Consider the following 8,418-nt stretch of genomic DNA (forward strand, 5'->3'; position numbering starts at 1 on the left):
GAGAGTACAGATTTCAAGTCCAGTAAAACCAGAACTGAATTCTGATCCTGTCTCTTGCCAGCCCCATAAAGGAGTAAGTCATTTATTTAGCCTGTCTGAGATTCAGCTTGCTCATCTCTAAAAAAGAGGCTGCCATTTTCCTCCTTCCAGAGCTGCCATGTGATGGACAACAAGGGTTTCACTCGTGCCTTCCACTTTCCATAGTCAACACTCTTGCTTTTCCTGTCCCACAAGTGAATATTTATTACACTCCAACAGTTGAGCAACGCGCCTGCTATGGGCTGGGAGAGTGGCACAGGGTACCAGGAATGAAGCATGCAGCATTGTTCCTGCCTACAGAGAGGTAGGCCCCAAATTTAGGAGACTGTGGCTCCCTTCAACTCCCCCAGAACCTCAAGTACAAAAATAGCTACTTTTCAAACAATTCACTTCTGACTATTATGTGTCACTTTCCCCAGGAGGAGGCGAAGTACTGACCAAACACTTGTGACCAGAAATACCTTCAAGAAGGAAGATGAATTTATTATTTATTTTGCTATGCTGGAGATCAGACCAGGGCATGTCTGTGTCAGGCAAGGGTGCCACTGCGGGCTGAGCTACAGCCTCAGCCAATTGAATTTGTATTTAGCTGCAAGGAAACTGAAAGGAGAGTTTACCTCAGCTTCCCTGAGGACTGAAACACACACACACACACATACACACACACACACACACACACACACACACAGTCCATTTGATTCCCCAGATTGGGAGCTGTGGCCTTAATTAGTTTTAATTCCTCCTGGGAGTATAGCATATCCCCAGGGTGGGCTGGGCAAAAGGCACCTGGGACCTGAAGAAATTTTCTTTAAAAGATTTCTCAGGTGGGCAAGGTGAGCACTCCTGGGATCCCAGCACTTGGGAAGGGGAGACATGAGGGTCAGGAGGTTAAGGTCATCATCAGCTCGGTAAGAGGTTTGTTTGAGGCCACATTAGAATCCATCCCAAACAAAACAAAGATTTCTCCCAATGTCGTGGGGCAGAAGACTGGACAGCAAGCAGTGCTGGCTGGCTGAAGGAAGCACGTGGGGACATGGCACTAGAAAAGTGGCTAAAGCAAGCATGTGCACTCGGTTGTATAGATCCTGGCTTCAGGCAGAGCTTGTGGAATCCCAGCAAGGCTTCTGGACTGCTTGATGTGGATGGGTGTGAAGGGGCCTGCAGTGGGACAGACATGTCATTCTGACTTGTGGTGATGGCCGTGAGGAATGGAAGAGAAGCATCACACCCTGTGTGATGTTTGAGCACCTGTGAAGACCAGAGGTTGATTTCACAGTTATGGTACATGAAGCTGGACCTAGTTACTAGGAGAATTGCTCAGTGGGTAAGCTTCATCCAGCAAGCCTGAGAGCCGGGGTTCAGACCCCCAGGACTCATGTAAAAATTAGGTGCAATGTTCCTGTGGGGAGATGGAAGGCAGAGTCTCACAGGCTGGTGTAAGCAGCAGCAAACTTCTGGAGGGACCTTTTCTCAAATAAGATAGAAGGAGCCCACTAGGTACCCATTCAAGCACTTGGGAGGCAGAGGCAGGCAGATCTCTGTGAGTTTGAGGCCAGCCTGGTCTACAAAGTGAATTCCGGGACAGACTTCAAAGCTACACAAAGAATTCCCATCTTGAAAAAAACAAAAACAAAAAAACCAGGTGAGGACCAATACTTGAGGTTGTTCTCTGACCATACACATGCAGTGCAAACACATACCCATGATCACATAGAGCAACACCCACATACACACAACAAACATATACACATAGCACACACTCACAAATGAATATGCACACATAGGTACACACATACACACACTCACAAATACACACATATACATCACACACACATGCACAAATGCACACATGGGATTTTTGTTTGTTTTGTTTGTTTGTTTTGGGTTGTTTTTTGTTTTTTGTTTTTTTTTGAGACAGGGTTTCTCTGTAGCTCTGGCTGTCCTGGAACTCCCTTGGCAGATCAAGCTGGCCTTGAACTCACAGAGATTCACCTGCCTCTGGCTCCTGAGTGCTGGGATTAAAGGCATGCACCCCCATGTCCAGTTTACAGACAAGATTTTTAAAAATTGTCACCATGGGCTAGAGTGATGGCTCGGTGCTTAAGAGCTCTTGGAGAGGAATCAGGCTCAGTTCCAGCATCCATACAACAGCTCACAGCTGTACATAACTAGTTCTAGGGGATGTGACACCCTCTTCTGACTTCTAAGTGCACCAGGCATACACAGTACATATACAAAAGTTAGTTAAACTCTTATACACATAAAAATAAAAACAAAAAGAGAAACCCACAATATTTTAATTTTCACCAAAGTAGGCACCAAGTAAATAGTGGAAGAGTGAAGACACAGTCAGTCAGTCAGTCAGTCAGGCTGGCGCCTGCCTTTCCAATAAGGAACTCCAGATGTCCTTGAGTAGCACCAGGAACTCCCCCACAACCTGCTGAGGACAATGACAGAGATGTGCATTGAACTAGGGGACATCATTATTTAGGCTAGAGTCAGGATAGAAAAGGCCTCTTCTAGAAGCTGACCTCGTAGTTCATATATCATTTGACAGATATGTATTCAGGACTCTGTGTGCCAGGTACCGTCTCTGGACTGGGAGCACAGCTGTCACCCAATAGATGGGACTTTCTGCTAGAGGAGCACACAGGGTCTTGGGAAGGAGCCCTCTGCCACAGCTGAGTCTTCCGAGTGTCTGGCACTGCTCTGAAGTTCTGTGTCCTTAGTTTCCTTGCAGACTGGTAAAGGAACTGAGGGCTTATTCCAGGGATAGTAGATGGTGAGCTTGGAGTTCACTGGGGAGTAAGACAGGAAAAGCAGCTTCCTAAGAGAAGCAAAAACAGGTGCAGAGGTAGAAGAGAAAGACAGTCAGTGTCTGTGGGGCCTCAGCTAGGAGAGACCTGAGAAGTCCTCTGGGGATGCAGGAGGAGTGGGTGGGGCACGCTGGAGACTGAGAGTAAGAGGCCTGTAGCATCTTCCAAAGGAGAGGGATGCACTTGGATTCATGGGTTAGGAAGAGTGTAAGTGAAGGGCCTCCTGTGCCATAGGGAAGGTTGTGGCGAGGGTCCGGATGAAAGAAATTGAAATCTTTGAAAACAAAGCCAAAAGCAATGAGTGGGCAACAAGAGAACAATTCAATGAGTAGGAGGACTGCAAGATCCCCAGAAAAAGGAAACTGGTCAGACGTGCAGGAAAACCAAGGTTTAGGTTTCTTTTCAAGTCAATAGGTTTTGTTGTTTTCAAGACAGGGTTTCTCTGTGTGGCCCTGGCTGTCCTGGAACTCACTCTGTAGACCAGGCTGGCCTCAAACTCACAGAGACCCACTTGCTTCTGCCTCCAGAGTGCTGGGATTAAAGGCGTACGCCACCACTGCCAGGCAAGTCAATAGTTCTTGTCTATGTGATGGGCATTTTGCAGAGTGAGCTCAGCTGTTACCTCCTGTGAACCCCACAGAAGGCCTTGCAGGTAAACCCTCTTCTCATTTGACCTACAGATGAGAAGGCTGGGCCAAGGAAAGTGGCATAACTTACCCAAGATCACATGGCTAGGGCATGACAGAGCTAGGTCTTGGAGCCAAGACTCTGAAATGTGTAGCCTTGTAAATCCCTCTCATGGAACAAACAGGATGATGCATGTAGCAGTTTGAATGAGAGTAGCCTCCATAGGCTCATATATTTGCATGTTTGTTTACAGTTGATGGAACTGTTTGAGAAGGATTAGGAGGTGTGGTCTTGTTAGAGGAGGTGTGTCACTGGGGGCAAGCTTTGAGGTTTCAAAAGCCCACACTATGCCCAGTGTCTCTTTCTTTGCCTTCTACTTGGTATAAGGATGTGACTTCTCAGCCACTGCCTCGGCACCACGCCTGCCTGCCTGATGCCATGCTCCCTGCCATGAGGGTCATGGACTGTAGGATCCTGGAACTGTGAGTCCCAGTGAGCTTTTTCTTCTATAGGTTGCCTTAGCCATAGTCTCCTCGAAGCAATAGAAAAGTGACTAAGACATTTTAGCCACTAAAACAGTATTAGTCACTTCTCTCATAACTGTGAGAAAATATTGGACAAGAGTATAACTTAAGGAAGATTTATTTGAGCTCTCAGTTTGAGGGTACAGTCCATCATGGCAGAAAAGGCATGGCAACAGGAACATGGGGTTGAACTGCATGCATAATCAGGAAGCAGGAAGCAGAGAGAGATTAGATGAGCACTGGTACTTAGTGCTGGCTCTCTCTCTCTCATTCATTCTCACTCTCTGAAGCAGGGTCAGTCTCACCATGTAACTTTGGCTGGCATGCAACTTCCAGGTATGCTGGCCTCAAATTCACAGTTCCCCTGCTTTCACCTCTCCAGGGCTGAGATTAAAGGTGAAAGACCCCCGAAGAGGTACTTTCGTAGAAGGAGACCCGTACCCAAGAATCAGCGAGACCACGAACTTGGATGCAAATAGCAAGAGGCTTTATTGGATACACGGGTACCCGGGGCGACTTAGCTTCTGTGAGGCCAAGCGCGCCGAGCCAAGGGAGAGGGGTCCTTATATAGCAAAAAGCAGGGATTCTATTGGATAATTCAAATGAGGCGCAGTACAGAGCTATTCCCATTGGTCAATGTAAATGAGGCGCTACTCAGGGTTATTCAAATGAGGCAAAGTATAGAGTCATTCAAATGAGGTGAAATACAGAGTCATTTCTATTGGATGGTTCAAATGAGGCACAGAGCCATTCCAGACCAGCATATTCTCAAGGTCTGGTGTCTGGTACAACAGACTCAATTCCCCCCTCCGCGTCCAGATGGCTGACCTTGGGGGCGGAGACCTTGGGACGGAGTGTTCCCCATTGGGCGGGGGCGCGAGGGCGGGGACCCAGACCGGCTCACCTGGTGCTCGCCCTCGTGCCGGCCCACCTGGTGCTCACCCTCGTGCCTCCTCGCGGGCTCCTTGCTCGGCCCCAGCCCCGGGGCGCGGTGCCAGGAGGACGGGCAGGGGGCGCGGGGGCCCCGCCGGGGTGGACCAGCTTTGGAGGGAACCGGCGGCCGGACGTGCGGCGGCGGGGGAAGTGGAGGCCGGCGGGGGTGGAGATCGGGGAGGCGCAGGAGCGAGGCATCCGCCGCGCGCCCCATCAGCTGCCGACCGGAGGAGGAGGCAAACTTAAGAGCTAAGGGGCAGGGGTCTTTCAAAGGCATGCCCTACCATGCCAGTCCTTGCTTTCTCTTTTTCTTTCTGCCTTGAACCTCAGTTCCTAGAATGTCACTTCCATCCTCTTCTTAGCCCTATGTAGAGACTCCCTCACAGACCAGGCCAGAGGTTCATCTCCTAATTCCTAATTAATTTTAGGTCCTGTTAAGTTGAAGACGTCAATATTAAGCATGACAAGGATAGTGAAGAAGCAAGTGGGGTGATATCTGAGCATGACGGGGTCAGCTTTAGACAAATAATGTGGAAAAGCCCCTGGAGCATCTTCATGGAGGCGACCAGCAGGAAGGTGGGCACTGAGACTGGCCAATCATGAGGGGTCCATGGACATCTCTTTGGAGCAATGAGCATATCTGGGAAAGCAAGGATTGTACAGAAAAGGGTCAGCCAGGCATGGCAGCCTACGCCTGCAATCCCATCGTAGACTTGGGAGGTAGAGGCACTTGGGAGGTCATATGTGTGACAAGACAGCCACAATAGACTGCCAGGGTGGGACAAGAAGGGAATTAGGCATGCTTCTCTGTCACAGTTGCTGCCCTGGGGCTCAGGGGCAAGGACTGAGCAATGACAAGTGGGTTTGACCTTCAAGGGACAGACACAGCCTGTTGGGATGGACAGATGACAGCATTGCCCAGATGATGAGCTGAGAAATGGGAAGGGAAAGTAAAAAGAGTTCTGCTTTCATAAAGTAATCATGATGCATCGCATCATAGAAGGATAGAGATTTTAAAGGTTTAAGAAACAAGGCAAGTGATACCCAATAGCATATAAACAAGGTTTCTGTGCTAGCCTCATGTCTGTGGTTGTAATAAAATACTCTGATAAAAAGCAACTCGGGGAGCCAGGTGGTAGTGGCACACGGTATTAATCCCAGCACTCAGGAGGCAGAGGCAGGTGGATCTCTGTGAGTTTGAGGCCAGCCTGGTTTACAGAGTGAATTCTAGGACAGCCAGAGATACACAGAGAAATCATGTCTCAAACAACAACAACTAAACAAAAGCAATTTAGGGGTGAAAGGGTTCATTTTAGTTCAGGTTACATGTTCTATTATTGTGGGAAAATCGAGGTAGGAACTTGTCTTCTTGGTGAGCTCTTCTAGCCCACTGAGAGACCCTGTTTCTAAGGAGGTGGAAAGTGTTCCTGAGGATTACATTCAAGTTTTCTCATTTGGCCTAAACACATACTTCTCTCTCTCTCTCTCTCTCTCTCTCTCTCTCTCTCTCTATCTCTCTCTCTCTCTGTCTCTCTCTCTCTCTCTCTCTCTCTCTCTCTCTCTCTCTCTCACACACACACAAAACAAAAGGCAGAGTGAAATACCTGGCTAGAAACTCCAAGACTGGTTACTTCAAGACTTGTTTATTTGTTTGCAACTGACTGAGTCTGTGTCGCCCAGGCTGGACTATGAATTCTGCCTCATCTTCCCTAATGCTAGGATAGCGTGTGAGCCACCATGCACACTTTTCCATGAGGTCTTCAGAGATACAGGTTCTTGCTCCATTTATGCTCTGCCATCTCAGTGGTGGTGGTGGTGGTGGTAGTGGTGGTGGTGTGTGTGTGATGTGTTTGGGAGTCTGAATGTACATGTGTAGGTCAGAGGACAACTTTTGGGAGTCAGTTTTCTCCTTCCACCATGAGATTCTGAAATTGAATTCAGGTGGTCAGGCTGACCCTGCAAGTGCTTTTACTAGCTGAACTATCCTAGCCATCCTGGAATATCCTCCTAAACTGCTTTTTGATAGTACCAAAATGGCTACTGGGGTACCAGACACCACAGCAAGTGGCAGCACCCTGGAGCAGTAAAGGTGGCTTCTTTGTAAAAAGAAAGGGGACATTTGAGAAAGCACAGCTGAGCTAGGTAGAGAGCACTTGTAGTCCCAGCACTCAGGAAAGGGGAGGCAGAAAGGTCAGGAGTTCAGAGTCAGTCTCAGGTGCAAAGGAAGTAGTCAGCCTGGACACATGAAAGCCTGACCTAAACAAACAACAACAAAAAGCTGCCAGTAGGGATGGGATGCATCTCAGTAATTGTGAGCATGCCTAGTGTGCAAAGAACCCTGGGTTTGGTTAGGAACACTGAACAGTGCCGCTGCATTAGATTCCTTTTAAAAACAATGAAAACTTTTTAAGAAGGTCCCCATCCTGTCCCTCTTGTCCTCTCACCAGCTGTGTGACCTGGAGCCACTGAATTGATCTCTCGGTATTTGATTGATAGGGTTGAGTGGGAGCCAAGGGTTCTTCTATTTAAAGTGCTGAGAGCAGTGCCTGGCACATGCTGTGGGCTATATAAATATTTGCTATTTATGGCAGGAATTGCATCATGTTCCTGGGTCTAACCAATAGCTGGCAGGGTACCAATTAGCTTAGACCAATCAAGACCCACCCACCAGGGCTGGAGAGGAACTAAAGGCTGTGCTAAGGAGAATAAGCAAAATAGAAGTTAACAAGGAAAACATGGAGAGTGGTTAGAAAATGGCCATTCATCAGCCAAACAGAATTCGCCATGTCCATGTTCAAAAAAAAAAAAAAAAAAAAAAAAAAGAAAGAAAAAAGAAAAAAGCCAATCCTGTTTCAACATATGAACACAATTCTGTTTGTGTGTGTTCCAGGGTTTTTGTTTTTTTTTTAACTCTTTGTTTTGAGATAATCTCGGGTTTACAGAATATTTTTGAAAAAGTACAGGAGATCCCGTACAGGTCACTCTCTTTTCTAAAACTTTCACATTTTTTAACTATAAAATTAGTATATGGGTGGCTGGAGAGATGGCTCAGTGGTTAAGAGTACTGACTGCTCTTCCAGAGGATCCAGGTTCAATCCTGACAGCCACATGGCAGCTCACAACTGTCTGTAACTCCAAGATCTGACACCCTCAAATAGACACACATGCAGGTAAAACACCAGTGTACACAAAATAAAAATAAATAAATTTAAAAATAGCATCAAGTCCAGGAAATTAACAGACAATCAATTTATGTATAGTGTATTCCCAGTTTGACTTAGGGTCCCTTTTTCTGGTTTAGGATCCACAGTCATATATTTTCATGACAAACATCCTTCTGAGGTTCTCCAGAGGCCTGGCTGAGCCCTCCTCTACCTGTGGAACCTCTGGGTGGACAAGAGCCTCACCTCACCTCACCTCCCTCTGTAGCCCCAGCTGAGCCTCTGTGGCCTTCAGCCTTTACAAGCCTTTCAAATTAT

The sequence above is a fragment of the Cricetulus griseus genome, chromosome 2 (genome assembly GCF_003668045.3).
Source record: "Cricetulus griseus strain 17A/GY chromosome 2, alternate assembly CriGri-PICRH-1.0, whole genome shotgun sequence".
NCBI lineage: Eukaryota > Metazoa > Chordata > Mammalia > Rodentia > Cricetidae > Cricetulus > Cricetulus griseus.